This window comes from Strigops habroptila, chromosome 4 (assembly GCF_004027225.2).
Source record: "Strigops habroptila isolate Jane chromosome 4, bStrHab1.2.pri, whole genome shotgun sequence".
NCBI classification, from domain to species: domain Eukaryota; kingdom Metazoa; phylum Chordata; class Aves; order Psittaciformes; family Psittacidae; genus Strigops; species Strigops habroptila.
The window spans coordinates 63,189,767-63,213,317 of NC_046358.1; the positions used below are offsets into that span (position 1 = coordinate 63,189,767).

Below are 23,551 nucleotides of genomic sequence, written 5' to 3' on the forward strand. Positions count from 1 at the left end.
AAACCACACCACCATACAGGCTGCTGTGAAGAAAACTAGCCAGATCCAGCACATACATTCAAAAGTTAATGCCAGAGATTTTTGCTGCTCTCTTGCTGAAGTGCCTGAAGTTGTTCCACCAAGAACACCACAATGTGACCTCCGGGGGACTGCTGGCTTTCCTGCCAAAGGGAACTATATGGAAACGCACCACAGAAGAAAAAGTACAGTCCCCGAAATATCTGGGAAATCTTTATGAGCAAGAATAGTCACATAAACAAAGTATGAAATATAGATTAATATTCACCTCTACCAAAAATACAAGATGGAGGGAAAAAAAATCCACAAAATAAAAAAAAATTTCTGTGGTTTCAAAGTGAAGGAAAACTAAGTACTCTGCAGCATGTTCTTATAAATCTTAGTCCTTTGGTGATATGTTTTACCTCTCTCCGACTGTGCTAGAAAAAAAGTGAGTAATCTAAACATTTCTGCTGCTTGGAGTGACATGAACTTCCAGGGAATTTTCTCCATCAAAATCTGTGCCACTTGAAGAAGGATGTCACACTCAGCAAGTCTCTCTCTCTCTTGTCTAAATCTCGACATATTAGTCCACAAAGAAGATCCTTTAATTTGCAGGATACTCCCCATGTTTAACTATTATAGCTGAGCTTTAAAAGAGCCTCTCATTTAAAAGCTTCCCTGAGCTCACAAAACATGCTTTGCTTCAATGTAAGTATTGCTCTATCAAGAAATGAAGAACTTCATTTGTCCACTGAGGACAGTGCTTCCAGATCTGCAGCACAGTATAACTGTTCTTGGTCAAACTGGTTAATTCTGCTGCCTCAGAAGGTGCCATAGGCCTGTAATAGGTACAAGTAGAAAGGACTATGTTTCTTACTGATTCAGAAATGGACTGTGCCAGTGGAGCATGCAGTGGCACTGGGCTACAGCACTGATGTTGCTGTGTTCATAACAGAGCAATGCTACACAATGAATCTGCTAAGCTACTTGCAAGGTTTCAGAGAAGTATTCTTTGTAATGTAAGTATTATTATTAAATACTATAAAGTATTCCTAAATGGACATGCTTATTAGACCAAAGTCTACAATAGTTAGACATAGCAACGGGTAATATAGAATAATATAAGTAATATATAAAAATATGTATTTCATAATTGTTCTGGATGGCTTTAATGATCTATTTCTTAAGCAGCAATACACTCTCAGTAATTATGGACCCTGCCACATAATTATTACTATTGCCAAAATAGAATGTTTTTTGCATCTGTATTGGAGTCACTGTGTGCAGCAAGATGAATCACTTTAGTACCAAAGAAATTCACAGAAATGCAAATAACACACACTGTCATTCAATTTCAACAACAATTTAACTGATACATACAAAATAAAATAAAATAAAATAAAAATAAAACAAAATAAAATAAAATGAATAAAATAACCTCAGAGCACATTTGCTGTTGCTCTAGTTGTATGATCTACCTGCGTAATTCAATTTTCACAAGTTACTTCATTCTCTGTCCAGTTCTGTGATATGCTAGTTTTGGTGGCATTTGCTGTTGCATGCCAATGCTTAACCAGCTCTGGCACACAAACAGCTTGTGGTTGACATCATTAACTGGATCACTAAACTGATTTACTGAAACTATATTCCTCTATTTTCCATATGAGCCTCTCCTCAAATCCCTACCTTTCCAACTAGAACTTTGCTACACAGAACTTGATTGTTTAGGGATGTTTCCATCTGCAACACAAGACATGTATCTATCTAGCAAAAAAAGAATACACAAACTGCGTTCATTGGTTCTTTCCTTACAAAATATTGCTCTTGCACTTAGCAGGAGTATGGAAATGAGTATAGCACGAGCATAGAAATTTCTCATGTTGGAGAAAAAGGTGGTTAAAGTTTATGGTTGAATGAGATCCTGCCTTTTATTTTACCACTTCTGCCTTGGAAAGTGTTCTTTCCGAAGGGAAGCTGGGGATTCCTGTTACGTAGGCAAATCCCTACACGGCTGAAAGCCAGCACAGCCAGCTGTACTATATCTTCTCATAGCTTCCTGGCAGAGCAGGCAGGAAAGATGGAGCTAGAGCATGATGAGCTTTCCTGATAGCTAAATCAGTATGCACCATTTAGTGCATACTCAACATTATGCCAATCTAGGAAGACTCTAAATGAAGCCAGCTCACATACCTCCATGTTTTGGCCATTAGAAACATAAACGAAAAATTCTGCTCTGCTGATTCTGTGAAACACAGTAATTTCTTCACTACTAAGAGGAAAGAAAAATTGCCTTGCATTTGCTCCTAGTTTTAGGGGGGAAAGTTTGACAGCTAGTCCACACGCATTGTTAACCCAGTGCTGGATGCACCCTCAGCAAGGTTGAACTGATGCTACTGCCCATTTAATCCAGCACAAACCTCAGCATAAAAACAGGAGTAGCTACTATATAAGTCAACAGCATCAGCTTTATAGAGATATGATATACAATAATCTCCACAATATCTACAACACGCAGGTCTAAGCAACTACTCATTTCATCACAAGTTTGCTTAATAAAATTACCTTCTTAATTGTAAAAAAGCCTTCTGTAAAGCCTTTGGCTTTGCATACCATACATCACCAATTAAAATGAAATGTCATTCATAAAGCACTTTAAACAGACTGCAAAACTGGTAAATCTCAAATGCTTCTGTCAACAGCATCATCATAATTAGAATCTTTAATTACATAAAATATGAACAAAAGCTTGCAATGGTTTTCATGACATTTAAATTTAATATGAAAATATATTTCTACCCTATGAAGTATAAAACAGCTCAATTTTGACGAGCATTTAGTTTTCAATACTCAATACATGTAACAGGTACCTACAGCTAAAGAATTAGCTTACTTGGATTGGCAACTGCAATCTACAAAACGAAACATAATTACTCTAGTACATTCTGAGAAACCATAACCAAAATGACTTTATAATGAAAAAATAATAAATTATTTCAGTGACAGCAAAAGTTTTCTTACCTATTTGTAATACTTTAACAAATACAAAAAGTATTCCGTTTCACATAGTAGGCTTAAGTCAGAAATGGACCCATACTTTACTTTTTTACAGAAAAGGTAGAATCAAAGTGGGTAACCTCTGACTTTGTTTTATATTCTTACAGAAAAAGGAAAAAAATCCAAATGAACAACCCCAGCATCAAGTATTCTCATTATATTATCAAACATACTTAAAATGCCTCATCAAAATTGCAGAAAATGAAACAATCCTTTTCTTGAGAAGAAAAAAGAAAAGATAACACACACTAAACATGGAAGGAAACGGCCTTCAAAGATGAACCCTATTTCTCTTTAGTACTGTCAGTTTATCTTGAAAGCTTATGAATCCCAATCTTCTAAGGGTATTTTTTCAGATCACCTTAACTGCCTTTTGCATTATGTAGTGAACAGGTCAACACAGGATCATAGAATCATCTAGGTTGGAAAAGACTTTTAAGATCATCAAGCCTAACCTTAGATTGAGTCCAACATTATTCCTATTAAATGCTTCAAATGCAGCCACTTGGGTGAGTATAACTCCTACCATAGCCAATAAATACATCTTGAATAAGTCACTGTGATGGTATTTTTCAGTTTCATCCCACCACAAAAATAACATTGGTTTATGAGGGTGTTTATGAAATAATACAAGATTTAATATCATCAATCATGCCTTTGAAGACTGCTGCCATTAAATACTATGATTTTACTTCAACCTTTTGCAGTTTTAAGTATTGTGAGAAGATGAACATAAATAAATTGTAAGGGCCTATGCTCATGCTACCTGTTTTTCCTCTCAAGTTAGAAATGTGAGAAATAACTCAATCCAGTAGCACAGCTAAAGAAAGGGAAAGGAATTGGTGAGATTATCTGAAAGTCCTCCAAGAAAACACACACATTAGCACTTAAATACATGGTTAGTTCAATTAGCAAGCTTCAGTTTCTCATTTTTTATTTTATAGTACTTTATCCATTAAATTAAGAAACAGCAAGCTATACTTTACTTATTTAGATAGCTATAGATATTGAAACCAGATTTCACACACACCCCTTCTTTTTAATTATTTTTCTGATGAGCTATTTAGAAGGAACAATTTCAGTATAGAGCTATAAGAAAGGCTTAATGAACCCTATTAATATTTCAGCTTTTTTTCTTGACTTAACAGAAGAGCAGCACTTTCCAATAGCACTGTAACAACAGCAAACACATAGGCTTAAAAGTCACATTAGCCCTTTTGGCTATAGGCCTTCCATGGACGATGGTTTTCTTTTATAAATAGCTGCCCCTTGCGAAAATAATAATCCCTTTCTGAGACACTGTTTCCCAGGAAATGTCTCCAATTTCTGTACTGAAATCCTTATTGTTGGCCAGCACTCAATTTAGTAAGAGATTCAGTCCTCTTGACCTCTGCATGCTAGTGCAGTGACGATTTTACATGTACTTCCAGGTCACCTCTAAAAATACCAGCCAGGATTAAAAATGATCCCTAGAGAACTCCACTGGAAAAGAAAACTTGTGAATCACTTTTCCTAATTTTAAGTTTTATATTCAAGTTTGGGTTGCCATTTGATATCCCCATTAATCTGGAACTCTCTTCAGTCCATAGCGATATCATCTTCACCCAGCCGTTTGCACTTTGTGCCAGGGGAAGCAAGCCAATAGTGCAAGAAACCGAAGGAATTAAAGAACATTGAAGACATTCCTCCCATTTAAGTTCTGTTTGCAAACAGGATTCTGTTTATGCAACTTTGATTGCAAACTCTTTTCCAACAGCCGTGGCCTTATTTTTCTCATAACAATACCAAATGCAGAGTAAGCAACCACCAACCAACCAAATCCCCAAGTACAGACCTACTACGGGATTTTCACAGAGAATAAGAAACTGTTTCTTCCATTATCATAGAATCATAGAATAGTTTGAGTTGGAAGGGATGTTCAAAGGTCATTTAATCCAACCTGCCTGCAATGAGCAAGGACATCTTCAACTAGATCAGGTTGCTCACAACCACATCCAGCCTGGCCTTGAATGTCTCCAGGGATGGGGCATCTATATACCTCTTGCACTCAGGCCAGTGAAGCCAAGACCTATTTCCTTGTGGAAGCAGCAGGAAATTCAACCACTGGAATTAAAAAAATGCTTGCAAGCTGCACAAACCTCTCCTAAATATTGCAAGAGGTTGGCCTTGCTCCCACATGGTGCCTATCAGGATAATTCCTGTAATGATCAGCTGTAAAATTAAAATGAGATCTGTTCCTTTAAACAGCTTTACCTTGATAAAAATACATCATGAACTCACAGGATGAGGGAAATAGAAAAAAATGAAGTATAAACATGTTTTCATTTGTGATTTGAAAGTATAACACTACAAAACGTAGAAAAGTTGTCCCAAATTATAGAAGAAGCCAATCATTAAGATGCCAATATGTGAAAACATGACTAGAAATCTGATTTGGGGGGAAATAAAACCATTCATCTCCATAAGATCCCTAAGCAGTCCTATTATACCTTATGCTTGCAGAATTGGGAAAAAATTAAGTCGTTATTATAGATAAACATGTGTAGGCCCCAGTAGCTCTTCCTTGAAGTCTTTTAGACCTTGTCTAGTGTGGATTGCTATGTACATGCAGGAAAACTGTTAGTATTCCCACCTCAGTACAGCTGCATTACCTACTTTGGAATCAATATGATTCAGCTACCTCTTAAAAATAGTAGTTTGCACGTCCTCACCTTTTACTACTTCACCCTATTTACTTGATTATCTAACAAAAGCCCCAAAACTATTCTATCTTTATATCTGAGAATGGCTTTGAGACTTCGTTTTCTCATCTTCTCCACAAGGAAACTACTTTTAATGAAACAAATTTTAGTTTATGGATTTTGAAGAGCGTCAAAATGGAAAGGAAAAATTGTTTTTTTTCTCCTATAAAACCTGTATTCAAGTTGAATACAAAATGTTGGGTTTAATACCGCATCAGAAAGGCAGGACTATACTAAATTTAACACATTACAAAGTACTGTTCATTCCGTACAAAACTTTGAGATCAAAGAAGATTATACTTTCCTGACATTGCCCATATGACTGAGATGTTCTTGAAGCATTTTTAAGCATCTGATTTGCAGATAACAGCAAATACATTTGATCTTTCCTGACAAAGGTGGGAGAAATACAGTTTCAGAATTCAGACAAGCAGAGTGGATCTTTTTTGCCAAGGGGGTCTACTGGCCATTGAAAGCACAGTTACGTAAATAGCTTTAAATAGTGGTTTCATTCTAAAACTTTATGCAACACCTTTATAAAGTTTACCTCCATTAATACCTGGTCTTACCTAATTCAAACTTCAATTTCAACAGAATTAAATTGGCCCCTGACTAATCAATAATACTTGAATGCAAACAAAGCAAAATATTTTTGCACTTAATTGAACACGGGAATTAAAAGGCTTCAGATAGGCTGGTGACAAGACTGGAATATTTCCAAAGTTGTTATAAACATATCTGCTAGAAAACATTAGAAATCCAACAAAATAATCTATTTTCTTCCGCAAACCCAATAAAACAGGAAATGTCTGGAAGGTTGTATCATCAAAGCAGCCTATTCTCTGGGCCTCGTTCTTGGAATTCTTCAGAAAATGCCTCCTCACAGCAGCCTCAGGAGACCAGTGCTAGTATGATTGAGTTGATTTAGCAACAAAATAATGAGGTTACAGAAAAGGAAGAAAGTGCATTATTGCCTTTTAATAGAGCAATATAGGACTTAAGTGTGCCAATCACAAAATAAATAGGTATCAAGGGTTTTGAGTCAGATTATAATATTTGCTAGCCAAAGAAAAGAGCCAACAACTGGAGTGAACAGTCCAAGAAGACATAAAACTCAAGATGGTGGTGCTTTCTCTCACTTCCACATCTAGGTGGCTCCATTTCCTTTTCACCTTAGGTGATGAAAGGTCTGATAGCAACCAGCTCCTTTATAAGAAAAATGAATTGTTAAATGTCTTCATTCACCTTCTGTATTCTGTCACGGTTGGTCAGATTAGAAGTCAACAAGTTAGAAGTAGGGTCCTATGACCTAATTCAGGTTATAACTGATGCAATAGTAAAGGTGTTCAGGTAAGACAAAAGGCACAGTATATTAGCAGGCCATGTTATTTTGTGTACTGAACTAAGACACAGAGGATAAAACACTGTAGTGTATAATCAGCTGTTGATTTTTAAGTGCAAGTATAAATGCAACCTCAATGGTTAAAAATCAGAAAAATAAACATATGCTGAATGAAATATTGAATTTGGTATAAGATAGTACTATAGTACTATATCATAATATCTCTAATTATTGCGAGAAAAAGCATTCTCACTTTTGTGGATGTAGGTCTCATTAAAAAGGCATGAAATGGTCCAAAACAAACATACAACCTAAAGAGCAATATCATAGAATCCCAGATTGGTTTGGGTTGGAAGGGACCTTAAAGCTCATCCAGTTCCAACCACCTGCCACGGGCAGGGACACCTTCCACTAGACCAGGATGCTCCAAGTCCTGTCCAACCTGGCCTTGAACACTGCCAGGGGTGGGGCAGCCACAGCTTCTCTGGGCAACCAGAGCCAGCACCTCACCACCCTCACAGGGAAGAACTTCCTCCTAAGATCTCATCTCAATCTCCTCTTTGTCAGTTTAAAGCCATTCCTCCTTGTCCTGTCACCACAGGCCCTTGTCCAAAGCCCCTCTCCAGGTTTCTTGTCAGCCCCTTCAGGCACTAGAAGCTGCCCTAAGGTCTCCTCAGAACCTTCTCTTCTCCAGGCTGAACAAGCCCAGCTCTCTCAGCCTGTCTCCAGAGCAGAGCTGCTCCAGCTTTTGGAGCATCTTCGTGGCCTCCTCTGGGCTCACTCAAACAGTATCCAAGTAAACTAAAAGGAGATAGAAGAAAACATCTAATAGCATTAATATGCTGTTTAGATTGAGATAGTTTTACAAAAAAGTTAGCAACAGTAAGTCAAACAGTACTGAGGAAATAATTTGGAGAGCTTTATATACCTTTCTTCCTTCTCCAAAGGAGCCATTGCATTCCAAGTGGAACTCCTCATCAAAAAAAATCAGTCAGATTTATAAAAACCAAGCAAGCAAAAAAACCCAAAACCAACCGACCAACAAACCCCCAAATCACAGAAAAGAACAAATCCATATGACTGAAAAGTATCTCCAAGCCAGTATGACAACGTCTTTCTGAAAAAATATAACAAGTTTAAATACAAGGTAAAGGAATACAAATAACCAACTCCCAAGTTCACAGGCTTGATAGAACTTGTACTGTACAATTGTGTAATTAGTCAGGTTTTCCTGTCAGATCTTCTAACCCTCATTCTTCTAAATCTTTCTTCATCTTTTTTTCTATTCTGATTCTGATTCCAGAAAGAATTCTAAATTTAACCTATAGCTATTACCTCAGCTATAAACTACTTATTAACATTTCAACTTCTCTTTCCACTGACCTTTTCTTCTGTCACCAAGTGGGGGAAAGGCTAAATTATGTCTTATTATTAAAAATAAATAAATAAGTAAACCATGATAGTATTAATTTTTGTAAGGGGTAATGAAAGAACATCACACTCTTTATTTTCTAGATTGTCTATGGCAGCATAGGTGTCTGCCAATAAAACGACATAAATATCTACAATGTAATAGAAATTTATTGCAGTTAAAAAAAAAAAAAAAGAGTATACACATTTACTGCTTCTAATTTCACCCTTGTGGGCACACTATGGCAATGGAATTACTAAGGTATAGTTAAATTCAATTACAAGTTAAATGAAGTTCCAAATAAACACACTGTTTAAGTAGGTATTTCTAAGAGACAATAACACATGCAGGTATTTTGAACAGAAACTTCACCTTGTGAGCATGAACAAGGACATAACAAGTTATTTTTAAAGATACTGAAATTGAACTCTGTTATTTGAGTGCTATACTAATACAATAAAAAGGGTTCACAAAAGAGGGTTCACACTTCTCCACTCTTGTATATTAATTACCCTGTCACTTTTCTAAATTACTTTTATGTATAAAGAAGACAAGGAACCCCTCTAGCACTTTTTCACTGATTCGTGATTTATACTGTGTAGGCAGATGAAAGGGTCTATGTGTTTTCTGTAGGGTGCATTGACCTAATAACTAGTCACCAGGGAGAAGGTGGTGTACCTTACCCATCTCTCCTCACATGTTCAGGGAACTGGCCGCCACAGCAGGAGCAAAGAGCTTAGCCATGTGATTCTGTGATGTAAGTAAGTGCATCACTACTCAGTTATAAACATTTGGAAACTGTAGGAACTGAATAAGCGTATACTTTTTGCTGTACAACCATGCGTGTAGTTATGATGCAAGCACTTTTCTTAGTCCAGGCTAAGGCTGGAACCTAGTTACGTAAACCTAAAATGCTCACCAAAACCATCATCAGGGAAAAAAATGCAACCAGGTTTTACAATACATCACTCATCTACTGAAAATAACATTGATATTCTTTGCTAAATAGTCCCTCCAAACTTTATTGTAACAACAAGTGGAGCTTGAAGGTCACAAAATATTTCTGAGACAGTGCTAGATCATCTCACACCAGTTGCAACTCTGCCCTGTCTTACAGAAAGTGCTGACAACTCTGAGTGATGGCTGTGCTACTGAATACTGCAGAAGGGAGAACATTATTTCTAATATTTAGAAATTAGATAATAGGAAGATCTTCATGAGGGTGGTGAGGCACTGGCACAGGTTGCCCAGAGAAGCTGTGGCTGCCTCATCCCTTGCAGTGTTCAAGGCCAGGTTGGATGGGACTTGGAGCAACCTGGTCTAGGGGAAGGTGTCCCTGCCTGTGGGAAGGGGACCTTGGAAGGTCCCTTCCAAGCCAAATCATTCTGTGATTCTCCTATTCTATGAATAGATACCTTCTCATCATCCTCCTTGCACTCTTACGTAGCTGCTCCCCTCACAATTGCAGTAAATAGCAGCAATGGTGTGTATAGTTTTCCAATATATTCCAACATCAGAGGTCAATTACAAAATACACCAATACAAAATAAGTCAATGCCTAAAAAGTCCTATAACAGCCAAGAATTTCCATTTTTAAGTTTCATCAAATTTTGACTGACTCCATCCATTTTGACCGTAAGCATGTGCCCCACGCTTTTTTTTTTTTTTAATTAATTTTTTTTTTGCCAGTTCCAATAAAATTAAAAAAGTGCTTCAGCTGTTTCAAAAATATTGGGAAAAAAATATTTGCTAATGCTAAAAAGAATTCTGACATTTTTACTGAAGAGCTATCTTGCCCATGTGTTTTAGAATGGGATATGTGAATTTACAAAAGCCTTGCTTTTTAAATGCACAGAAAAACACTCCCACGTTTTGTCAAAGTAAAAAGTCCAAAAAATCTCTAGTGTATGTTGAATAATTTGTCTCAAATCCATGTGCTTCATCCCTTCTACCCTCCACGTTTTTAAGCTTGCACACTACCAATTCAGGCATGCTGTAGCCCTTTTGTCCTGCTTTATTGAGACATGTGCTGGGGAACTCTGTGATAAGAAGCTGAAAGCATGGTGCTGGCACCCAGGAAGAATGCGGGGGGGGGGGGGGGAAGGCATATGATTGCAGTCTTATGACTGAAAAGAGACTGAAAAAAGAACGCTGATTAAAATACCCTGGAAATACCATGAGCACCATGAATACAAACACTGGTAGTGAAGAGAACACAAATCTCTGAGAAAAGGCTTGCTTAAGTTAATTATTTTTCATAACCTCTTCAGATAGCAAAGATCTGCAGATGTTGAGCATTGCTGACCAGAATCACAGAATCCTAGAATGGTTTGGTTTGGAAGGGACCTTAAAGCCCATGTAGTTCTAATCCCCTGCCATGGGCAGGGACATCTTCCACTAGACCAGGCCACCCAAAGCCCACCCAACCTAGAAGGAGCACAGAAAGACAAGTAGATACCAGTATGTATTTTCCAGGGACAAATCTGATCATACTAACCCTATTTCTTTCTAAAACTGAATAACAGGCCTCATGGATAGACAGAAGCATATTGCATATCCTCTACCTTGATTTAGTAAGGCTTTTGATTCTACTTTATCTCGAATTGTGATTTCAGAGACTATGCAAAATTGTCATAGCGTGGATTCAAAAGCAGTTGACAGCTACTCTGAACAAATGTTAAAACAGTGGCCTTTTTCACTGAAAAGGTATGACAGGATAAATATATTGAAACACTTAGCATTTCATTTTAGAAAGGAAAAATTGATCACTTAGTGCACAAGGGAGCATAGGGGATGGAATTAGCATTAGCACACATGTCCGATGAAGAAGGGTTGAACAAACTGGGGTTGTTTAGTCAAGAGAAGAATGGAGACAGACACAATCATAGTCTTCAAATACATAAGCAGTTATGTATTTGAGAGGGAAGCCAATTGTTCTCCCTGTCCACAGCAGTTAGGGAAAACAGTAATGAGCTCAAATTCCAAAAAAACCAACTGAGTTACTAGGAAAAACTTCTTAACAGATACAGTTGGCTAGCTTTTTTAAAAACTCTTTTTTTTTGCTTGTTTAGAAAAGGTCAAAATCAAATCTGTTAGAAATAATATAGTAATCCTAACTTGTGGATGAGGAATGGCCTCAAGAGGACCCTTTCAGTGCTATGCCATCATAGCCACAGGCAGGAGAATCTGCAGTTCTGTTTAGAGGCTTTGATGCTCCTCTGCTTAAGTGTGCCGGCAGCAGCTCGGACCTCAGCATCCTTCAGGAGTGTTTGCATCTTGTTCCTCTGAGTTTGTGGGTTCTTTTGCAGCCAACCTCAAGGGAGCTGCTTAAATGCAACAGGATGTGCTATACAATGTCTGCAATTAAGGCAATTTATGTTCTAGCATTTCTGAACAGAGTAGCACTGCACAGTCTACAAAAAAGACTAGTAACGACATGTGAAAGGAATTCCAGTAATAACTGAATAAGAGTTAACACAGCATTATATTAAATACAATATGAAAAAAATCAGCTATTTATAATTCATGTTCATAGTAATTTCCCTATCAACTATTATAATCTTTTAAGAGCTGTTTCTGCGTTAAGACCTCAAACTCACTGGTTTCAATTCAACACATTGTTGAATTGAAATCACATCTTCTAGTTTCCCTTTACTGTGCATGTTAAGCTAAAATCATATTATTTTTAAGTTGCCTTCAACAGATGACTCAGGAAAGTTCTTCTCCAGCCTCTGGTACTCAAAATTACAAAAAAAACGTTAGTCAATATGATTTGGAGAAACAAAAAAGACTGGAGAAACCAGAAGAACCCATCCCTGCAGATGTGCTCACATGGTGCTTTTAAGCGTTTGATACAAGCAAAGTCATTCCTGCAGATGGCCTAGTTTTTACAATAGTTCCATGAGGATTCATAGCCTTGCAGGCTTTATCTCAGCAACCAAAACCGTGCTAGATGCTTTAACTCTTTCAGAAGGGAAGCTATGGAACAACCTCTCAGTAGAACTTTAAGAACTGGACAGGTTTGTCTGTCTTTATTTTCTTGCTTCGTAGCTCTTTCTTTATTTTCTTGCTCCATAGCTGAGGATCAGCCAGCCTTCCTGTTTGCTTAACTTACTAGTTTGCTTCTACTGTCAATGAGGACAAATGAGCTCGCTGCTAAACTCTGCGATAAGCTAATCCATAATCACCAAAAATTTCATACTGCATTTCACATCAGGATTTAATGGTTCAACATGTGAAGCAGACAAATAATCTCTGGATTTAAGAATCCCTAAGTACTTATCTACAAAAGAGACAGTAATGGCTTCAAAGCTCGTTTTATAGACATATTATTATATAAATAATAATATGCATTTACATGGTCGTATGCATTTCAAAATGCCTCTAAATACTTCTGTGATAATGAACATATAATGCAAGCACAGAAAATGTATCTAGAGCTGAGACCAGGAAACACCAGGATTTATTTGGTGATGCAAGAAAAACTTCTCAAGTGTATGAAGAGTAAACTCAATTAAAGGAAATCATCCATATATGTTGAAAGAACAAAACCAGAGAGTCATACTGATATCACTCTGAATATTTTAAATGAATACATAAGCTGACATTTTGTTACCCATTACTTAACTGCAGATATGTGAAGATAAGGGTTCAGGATCAGAAAAATTAGGTTTGTCACATGTCTGTCACTGGCTTGATAGACAATCTCTGATGAATGGAGAATTATTACAGTCCTCTTCTATGAAAAACTGATTCAAAGTCTACATACAACAAGAAGTATTTACTGGGGAAAAAATAAAGGTCACCATGAATTTAATCGTGTGCTCAATGAAGTAAGGATTAAACCTTCACTCATTCTACACTGTACTTCTCCATGTTTAGAAGGGCTTTAGCTCGGTGTCTGAAAACCAGCCAGAATCTGAGTAGATCACACTAGAGGAATACTACAATCCTACTCCCACATCCATATGATGTAACTTTTTTGTTAAGACACATATACTTAAAGCTGTCAATTTTGCCTTCAGAAATTTTAAGATTATCTTAACAGACAATGTTTCAATTTAGTTCTCATTGGAATTAGTAATCTTCAAGCCAAGATACACAATAAACGATTTATAAGATAATTTAGAAGCTAAGTGCTGTGAAGGAGGAAGGCAATCTGCAATGTCCTTTATAAAATATTTAGAGGTGAAACCTGTTAAAGATGACTAGAGCATATGCTTAGCAAACTGGTTCACATCTGAAAAAAACAAACCAAACCCAAACAAAACCAGAGAAAACTGCTGGCGTTTTTTGCTTTTCATCACCCCATGACTGAATTACTTGTGCTTACTTTTTTATTTGCATTAAAGCTAAACCAGCAATTTTAAAAATGGATGATTACTGGCATGTGTAAAGCTTAATTCACCCTGCACTGAGAAGATCAAACAGTTTAATACATAAGAGCACCTTCCCAAACAGAAGGGAAACCAGCTCCACCCTTTTCAAAAACCTCTATTCCCACCTTTCTGTCCTGCCTCTCTGCTAAGGGCTACTCTTCCCCACTGCAAACACTGAGATATGGCAGCACTAAACCAATTGAGTCCAAACCTGACATCTGCTGCCTTGCTCAAATTCATTGTCAGCCCCAGCAAAACCACTCGGTTGTATAATGACACAGCTGTAACAATGCAAACATGCTCCTATTCTTGACTCATGAGATTTTAACCTCCAGCAGTCACTTTTCCCCTCCCAAAGCAAAATTGTCCATAAGCAATCACCCTGAGGCACATTACGTTTCCTTTAACTGTGAATCAGTTGATGGCACAGACCAAGATAACAAACATTTTCTGAAAAATACTTATGTGTGTGCAAAATTTAGATCAGAGATTTAGATTAGACATTAGAAAACTAGAAGATGTGATTAAAAAAAAAAATAGAAAAGAAAAAAAAGTGCTGCCACAAAGAGGCAAGCTATTCCATCAAAATCTGAGTAGAGACAGAAACCCAAGATGTCTTGTTAGAAATGGGCTGTATTTTTCCAGACCACTTAAAACTACTTAATCAACATTGTGGAACATTGAGACAGATTCCAAATCTTTTTTTTTTTTACAGAAAACAAGATTTCCATGCCCTAGAAAGCAATGGGCTGTCACAGTTTTGCTCATTTTCTGAGAATTTCTGGAAGTCAAAAATGAAGTGCCAGGCACTGTTCATACTTGTAGTCCAGTACCACCATTGCTCTGCTCAGTCAAATGCATGCTGAATGTGTGACAGCATTAACACTTTAGTGTGCAGTCAGAAAAGGGCTGGGAAAAGGAATTCAAAATCTGAGCAAGTCTCAGCATACAGCTGCCTTCAGATACCAGCACAGAGGGTAAAGACTATAATATGGTCTTTACTGGGAGAAAACACAATCACAGGTGAAGACAACACGGAGTTGTTTAAGCGAACATTTGTTATTAGTCGTGAATTTCCAGGTTCAGTGAGTTCCAGTATTATTATTTTTGTTTTATTATTGCTGAGGTGATAGGAGGAGGAGTATGCCCAGAGGAATATTCAGACAGGAGAAATTCCTGGGTTAAATTTGAAAGGCTGGATGTATCCTTTTATTCCATTTACTCTCCGACATCTCCATTTCCACCTGGAAAAGAAATATATTCTGGATGGCTTTTAAAATCAATTATGCATGCACTTTTCAAGTTCTCTTATTTGGCAGACGGGTCAGTGCCCAAGTTTTTGAAAAAGACAGTGGGAGCTGCTACTTGTCACTCTGCCAGACTATCTTTAAATTCCATTCTTACTCTTGTAAACATTAATATCACCCCTAGGAGACTCTTCCTTTACTCTGACTCATAGCCACTATTAGGGAATTCATTCTCCTCTTGCATTTTCCTATAACTCAGAGTGAAGCAGTTCTGTTCAGATTCCTTAATACCTGTACAAATTATTATACTTGCTCTCCTATATATTTTTATGTACCTAGATTTAAAGCAGTAACAGACGCTGCCTGACATCTGGGAAGGAATACTTGGTATGCTAAGCACACATGCGCGTAAAGTAAGATACACGTTTCAGATGCGGTGTTAGACTGCGCTCAGAACTAAATCATCAACATGTCCTACTTTGCTGATACATTGTTTTTGCAAGAAATTGGCTAAAATGTCACGTATGACATGTGCAATGGGGTATTATAAATGATTACTATTAATTTTATCTGGTATAGGGATATAGTACTACTCCCACATTAAACATCATGTAGATTGAAATGAGAATTTTAAAATAAAAGTATTCGCAGGATTGCAACCTGTATTTGGTGTCTTATACACCACATATACATTGCTCTCCTAGTGCTCTGAATCTGGGATAAGCCTCAGCCATCTTTTTAATTTGTTCTAAAAACATCCTCTTAGAGCAGTCAGAAAGCCCTTCGTATTATGTTCGGTTAAGAAAAAAAAAAGAAATCATTAAAACATTACTGACACTATCCCTCTTTTTACAGTCACTTATGACACTGACTAGATAACATTACTTGGATTTCTGTTGGCAAGTCAATGCCTTCAAAATACTATGAGGTAGTGGACAATATGGAAGCTTGTGCATCTGTTCGCAAGGAACAGCCACGCTCTCACATGCAGCTTAAGGAAAATAGCCATGATCCCTGCAGCATTATCACACTATCTCTCATTTTGAAATTAACTCTCTGTGTGCAGGGAGCTGTGATAATCATCCATAATGTAAAATAATAAACCAAGAAACAAACAGAGCTCTACGCAGCACCCTTCTCTGAGCTAGCAGCTAACACCCACATTGCAGCCCTTCTGCATGACAGTATCATCACTGTTGGATTTTGCCAGCATTTGAACCAGACAGATATTGGACTACTCCTGTTATTTTTTAATAGAATGTTATGTTTGGACCCTGGATTGCTGATATTTACATAGCACTTGCATTCCTGAATAGTCAAAATCATTAATAGTTTTACAAGTTCTGGAAAAAATTAGAATCTTTGGCATTTCAGGAAGATAACTAAGTTTTACTCTAATTTCCATGTCTTAAGTGCAATACTTAACTACTACAGTAAGGAAAAAAATTTCTTCTAAATTATAGGTACACATTCACTAATCAATTTTATTTACTTGAGACTTTATCATGGTCTTTACAATTATCAGTCATACATTTGGAAAACTTCACTGAAAACTGTAAAATAATCCAAACCAAAATGAAGCCTCACAATTATTCTTAAATAGTACTTCCCCAGCTTAGCTCCGGAGTATGTGCAGCACAATATTGTCAAACCTCTTCAAGTCTTTAGACTTTAGAAAATATGCTTTGCTGTTCAGATAGGTATTCACTGACTCATGGTATAGCCAAGTTCAAATATAACAAATGCTGGCTGGAGAGTTCTTTCCTAAGGCTGAGTCTGTCTAAGATTCATGCAATAGAGTACAGTGCAATGGTAAACATTACCTGCATATTTTAATTATGCCAACCAGGTAGAAATATACTGAAATATGTTATTGTATAGTTTAGCTTTATTTTAAAGTCCTATTGCATTAAGATGGGGCAAACTATGTATGAACAATATACCAAAATAGCTGCCTACACACTTAAAACATCCATCTTCTGTTCTGTAAAACTGCCATAGAAAAGAAGACAATAATACTTCAAAAGGTTTAATGCAAAAGAGGTGCATACAGAGGGTACTGGGAAAGCCAGCAGCACTTGGAACGTGAGGAGACGCAAGCATCTCTGTGCATAGACCAATCTGAGACCAACCCAGAAAAGCTATTAGGCAAGGAGGCGATTAGTAGGTCTGGCCATTCCCACTGTGAAGGTACAGTTTCCAAAGACTGAAGTCACAAAGTCTAAGCCACTATACTGTGCAAGTTCCTGATTAACTGGTCTAAATAAAGTCTTGAGCCTAAATTTTCCAAGCTGGCTAACAGTTCTCTGACACTATCCTTTGATGCACAAGTTAAACTTTCTATTCCTAGCACAGCACCACATATGTGGATGTATGATTTCTGTTTAATTCCAAATACAAACATTAAATATTTTGTCTTTTGTTGCATAGCCTTTTATGATCTCAGTCTGTAACAGGTAAAAGCTCTTTCCACTGGCTTGTGGCAGCATTTTGTTCATTTTATTTCATTTGTAATAGGTTTTTTTAGTGCTGTCTTGCTGCCTTTAAACCCTATTGACCATTGGTATTACATTAGCTGCCTTATTAGCCATTTCCATTTGATACCATTGTAAATAAATCTTATTTACACTGCTCTTCCACCTTTAACATTGTAAATAAATCTTATTTATACTGCTCTTCCCCCTTTAATGCAGTCTGTGTGTGTTTCAGTGCTGCTCCTATGGTTCCTTTTTACTCTGATGGAGTTTCGCCCAGACTAATTTGCCTCACATTAGTGGAATTGTGACTTTATGCACAATCAGCAGGATGACCTCAAAGAATTCCAATTTTTACTAATACTTCCTAATATAAATTTAATGGTTTAGTTTAGATTAAGTCAGCAGATACTTCAAGCTTTCAATGGCTCATTTTACCAGGTTTTAATACCTTTTTGATGCTATTTTCTCTTCACTCTAAACCGGTATTTAGCACGTAGGCAAGTGCTAATGTTATGGACACTTCTAAACCTCAAGAGGAGACCCAAAACTATATTTATCTGTTGTTACTTGTGAACCAATCAAAATTATTTTAAAGTCTTACTTCTACAATAAGATGTGACCAGGAAAGAACTGGCAGATTGTATGTATTCCAGTTACTTATCATATTTTTCCTTCCATATTAACAGGAAATAATTTTTCGATCCTTTCTTACCTCCTTCTAGCACATTTCCTGCCTGCAGCTAGCAGATAGGATAAAAGCAAAACTGATTTTAATGATTTCTTGAGCTGTGCCATATACCCATCAGTGATCCATTTAAGTATTTAGAAGTTTAATGTCTAAATATTTCAGACCCTCTGGTTCTGAATCATCTCTTGAGATTGCATATTGTGCCAAAGATCCCATTCATCCATTTATTTTAACATAAAAATAACATTCTCGCTTCAGTAACTTGCCAATTTATTTCCATTCGTATCCAATTTTCCCAACTAATAAAAATAAAAAGATGCACCTAACAGCCTGAGTTGCAATACCCAGTCACATGCATCATGAGTACAGATGCCCCAGAACAACGTCCACCAAATTGCAGGGTATGTGCTCTAGTAGGTACCCAAAACTACTCTGATGTAAGCAGCACCTGCCCTGCAGATCAATGACCAAGTTTAGGGAGTTCAATTCAACATGTACTTATATTGTTAAGAACTCTGTATGTTGACAGTTTGTTTTTCAGCTGCTATGTTGATAGTTTTTTACTCTGTCAGAAGGCTATCTGAAATTCTTAGGGTTTATTTTTGGGTCTTAAAGTAAGTTTGCAGAGAAGGTGCATGTATTTCACTACTGCTTTAAAAACACTTCTTATAAAAGTTAATATCAGGGATTTGAAGCCCTAAAGTGACCTTAACATCCTGCATTACTAATGGCTACACCAATTAATTATTTCATGAAAACATTTATTTCTCCTAACTAATCATGTCATTAAGTAAAAAAGACAACTTTTTCACAGTCATCTCATTACTGAAGAACATGGTGCACAAGAAGAGTGTGCTTACTCCACAGCCAAGTTCTCCCAAGGAACCTCAGACAAACAAGACTTCCATTTTCCAGAACCAAAGATGTCAGAATCCTCCATTCAGTGTGGGTAATGCTACTCTTGTGGATGACCTGCTTTGAAAGAAAGAGAACAGAACAGAAAATCCTCCTAAATACCACTAAACACACTAGGCTCATGTGCCACTAGATAGACTCCATCTGGACCAAGATAAAGATTTAGGTTGTTCTCAATCTTTACATGGTGAAGCAAGCTCAGAACCCAAGATCTTTTTTTTTTTTTTTTTAATTTGCTTCTTAAACAGGCCTACTTTTCACTGTGAAAATCTAGTATAACTCCCAAGCTTTTTAACATGGAAGCTTTATAACTGACACACTTGTTGCATAAAGTCAACATTGGTGACAGAACCAAGCCTGAATATCACATAATACTATTTAAAAGCAGATCCACATGCATTTCTCTCCTAAATGCTTTTGGGTAGGACAGAGAAATAAATGACTTTATGTCTGAGGTTACAGACGAACACAGAAAGACTGGCCAAGGGGCACATGGTATGTTGATATGAAACCCAGAAGCATCAATGAGTAGTGTCACCTGGAAGAACAGAAGGCTCTCCTTAACCGCAGCTGCTAGTTTGCCCCTATGAAAGGGCAATTCAGTTTTTGTTCTGACACATCAATTTGCACACACTGAAATAAACTGAGATGTGATTTTGTTGCTCATAGGCCATATACGAAATCCATATTCATCATGTGTTGGCAGTTCCTGCTCGCCTGAACAATTTCTCTGCAGATCACTACAGTTGGTGATGCTGAAGAACTGAGAGATTTTTTCCTCTACCAACTGCCATGTAGCTCTCTTTTAGCTTTCAGTGACTGATGAGATTTAGCATGTGACGAAGGCTGCTTAGAGCAAGATACAATGAAAAGCCTGTTAATTAGATGGTTTTCTTTAGCCTCCTTCAGCAACCTTTGTACCAAACTCCAGGCAGTTACCTGAACACAAGGCCTACATAGATAGCTCAATGTGTCTTGAGAAATGCTGTGGAGGTGTACAGTGCTATTTTTACAATCTGTAATTTTATAATTTTCCTAAATTACAGGGGAGAAGCTGAGATCATTACTAAAGCACTTAAAAACTCTAAAGATTAAGTATATGAAAAAAAAAATTGCCAGTGCTCTTTCAAAGCCTATGATTTAAAGGGAAAATGATATCCTTTCAACAAACACGATGCAAAATGTACAGAACTATGCAATTCTTCTACAGTCATCTTTGCACCTGATTTAGATGACAATATTACTGTAAGTTATTTTTTCTTTTCATGAATAATGCCTTTTAACAGACTGAGAATGTCTTTGTTAATGTGTTATAACTTCACGAAATCACAGAATTGCTCATAGAGAATATAATATTTATTTCTCTATTTCAAATGCAAATACATTTGAACCCTTATTTTGTCATTTTTCATAATATCCACTACATCCCCTCTCATAGAAAGTTGGAACATCCTTCCAACCAGCTCAGTGCCTGTGGCAGAAAAAGATGTAATTTGCAACAGGTTCAGGAGAGGCTGCAGAATTGTGCCAGGTTGGACCAGGCTTGGAGCAACCTGATCTAGTGGAAGGTGTCCCTGCCTGTGGCAGGGGTTGGAACTGGATGAGCGTTAAGGTCCTTCCCAACCCAAACCATCGTATGACTCTGCACGATGCATGTCTTAGTACACATACATGCGTACACACTCACACGAGAAATTAGAGTGACAAAAGGCCTTCCCTAATAACGTCCTTCCACTGACCACAACCCCCTGGAATTGAATGCAGCTACAAAGACTGATTTTATGTTTGCCACTATATTGTAACCGCAAATGAAGCATTCTGCTGAACTTACCAAGCATATTAAGGTGCAGATTTTACATTCTTTCATAGGAAAGACCATAGTCTGACCTCCCACTTAGCACAGGTCATATAAACTTTCACATAAACTAATTCCACCCTTCCTGGGTAGCAAGGAAGCCTTACAGCAAGAAGATACAGAACCACCTTGAAAGCCCAAGGTGGTAGTCACTATGGTCTACAGGGAGGCAAGGCTGGTTTTAAGTTTGTGTTACTGCCACAAACTCAGCTATCATAGGTAGGAGGACTGAAAATGTCTCATAAAACATGCTTTCCACAATCACTACAGGCAGAAGAGTATTAGCTTCACTGGTTTGGCTTTACATAAAATTAACTTATGGCCAGTGCAAAGTATAAATTTAAAGATAAGTGTGCGGTTTCTCTTACTAAACATCATGTTAAATAAGGAATTGTCTCACTATCTAAATTGAAATACCTGGAGAACTTGCTATTATTTTTTTTTAACTTGGAGGTACAAATACCATTAAGTTAATCATAGATGTATTTTTAAAGTAAGTTGCAGGATCTCACAAGAATCGGTATCACAGATTGTGTTTAATCATCTTATTAACGCAGAGTCATACAGCAACTGGGGACCAGAAAGCACCCAAAATTTTGTCTCAAAATATTTTCAAAGTTGTGTATTTTTAGCATCCTGCTAAAAAAGAATTTAACAGTGCTGGATCAAGGTAGCTTCATAGTCTGAAGCCTGTGAATAGTGAATGCATGAGAAGGCCCAACAAAATACATTTGACTCCAGAAAGAATTTGTAGTACAGTCTAAAAATAAAGGTTTATGCTCCTCTTCTCGCTTGGCAAATTTTGAATCAAACACATTTTTTAAACAGAACATTGCTGTCACATCAAATGGAACCAGTTTATAACAGGATGAGAGCACAGCAAAATTGCTGGAATGTCTCACCATGTCAAATGCCTGAGGAAATAGGTTTTTTTTGTGTGGCTATACAGTCATCTAACATTAAAGAGAAAAAAATAATCACAGTTGATGCTACTGTACTGTTTATCTATTAGTTGGAATACTCAATAACAGAAAATGCATTATTTACTAAGGACAATGGGGCAGAGGGGAAAATAAACATGTTTACAAAAGAAAGAGAAGGTGCCTGTTGGGAACATTCTGGAGTGTAGGATAGGCAGAACAATTCACAGATATTAGATTCAAATATGCATCAAAAAGTAGTTTGGGTGCAAAACTTGCTTCTCACTCTCAGAGCACTGCTTTTAGACTTATTAATATTCTTATGTATTCTATATAATTAAATGTAGAGGAGTCATATCCAACACAAAATCAGAGGTAAAGTTAAAACCATGGAAAGATTTCCTGTAGGTAATTATTGGCCTTTTTAAGATTGCTACTTCCATTTTAGGATTTGGAAACCGTTTCTATGCATCTTAGTTCAAAAAAAGAGGGGGAAGAAAAATGCTTTAATTTGTAAGGAAGTTAAAAAAGATAAATATAATAGTATGAATAGCTGGCACTAGTGAGATTGCAAAATTCACACTTTGCAATTAACTCATTTCATTCAGTGAGAAGACTCGTGTACCTGCTTGAGTTTATTTTTTTAATTTTTCATTTTTGTTAAAGACAGACTTATTTCTAAGTTATGCAATGGTATCACAGAATCACAGGTTTGGGTTGTAAGGGACCCTAAAGCTCATCTAGTTCCAATCCCCTGCAACGAGCAGGGACACCTTCCAGTTCCAGAGACCAGCTTGCTCTGCTTGCTGCTCAGACAGAACCTTCTCTAAAAGGGTTGAGTTTTGTAACTCCCCAGAGAAGACACTAACAATGGTTTCCCTGTTCATTCTTGTCACATTGTGCCTAATGGCTGAGCGTGTGCTTCACCAACGCCGACAACCCTTTGATACCCAACGCACTTCAGACTTGATCTCTATCAGTCACCACTCACCCATAACAACTAAGGACAGCCTTTATTCCAGCATCTCTCCAGAAAAGGCTGAAAGCTGGTAAGGGAAGCACACAACAGCAAGTCAGAAACCACTTACAAGTTCTACCCTTGCCCAAGGTTGCCTTGCAACCTCTTGCTCAAGTCACACAACGGGAGCCTGAAGGTTCTGGCCTAGTGTTAGAAAACATGCAAAAGCAAATCAGCTTGATTTCCCAAACTGGGATTCCTTTCAGTTGTTCTATTTGCATTCTCTCAGACATATTTATAAACTGAAAAAGTTACATTATGTGCTTAACCTACCATAAGCAATGATTTTTTTTAACATAATACTGCCACTGTAGTTCAGACCTGCAAAGAAGAATCATTTTGAGCCTGCCCAGAAAAGCATGTAATGTAGTCCTGGCAATTTCATTGGCATACGCACAGAGACGCATCATGTAACAAAGTTTGGATTTTTTGTGGTAAAAGAGAAAATAATTTACACCATCCTCAAGATTTTCGAAATGTATTAGCATTAGCATAAATCAACATT

The 23,551-nt window shown here is 37.1% G+C and overlaps 1 protein-coding gene across 4 annotated transcripts in view; it reads right to left on the reverse strand.

Moving 5' to 3' along the window:
• Positions 1 to 23,551, reverse strand: part of ANO3 (anoctamin 3) — a 204,430-nt gene that overhangs the window by 90,995 nt on the left and 89,884 nt on the right. Inside the window, exon 1 of one of the 4 annotated variants that reach the window (XM_030483536.1) lies at positions 464 to 468. The exons of the other annotated variants lie outside the window; for them this stretch is intronic. The gene's annotated coding sequence lies outside the window, so the exon portion shown is untranslated. Of the gene's footprint in view, positions 1 to 463; positions 469 to 23,551 lie in introns of those variants that run through there. 4 annotated transcript variants of the gene reach the window in all.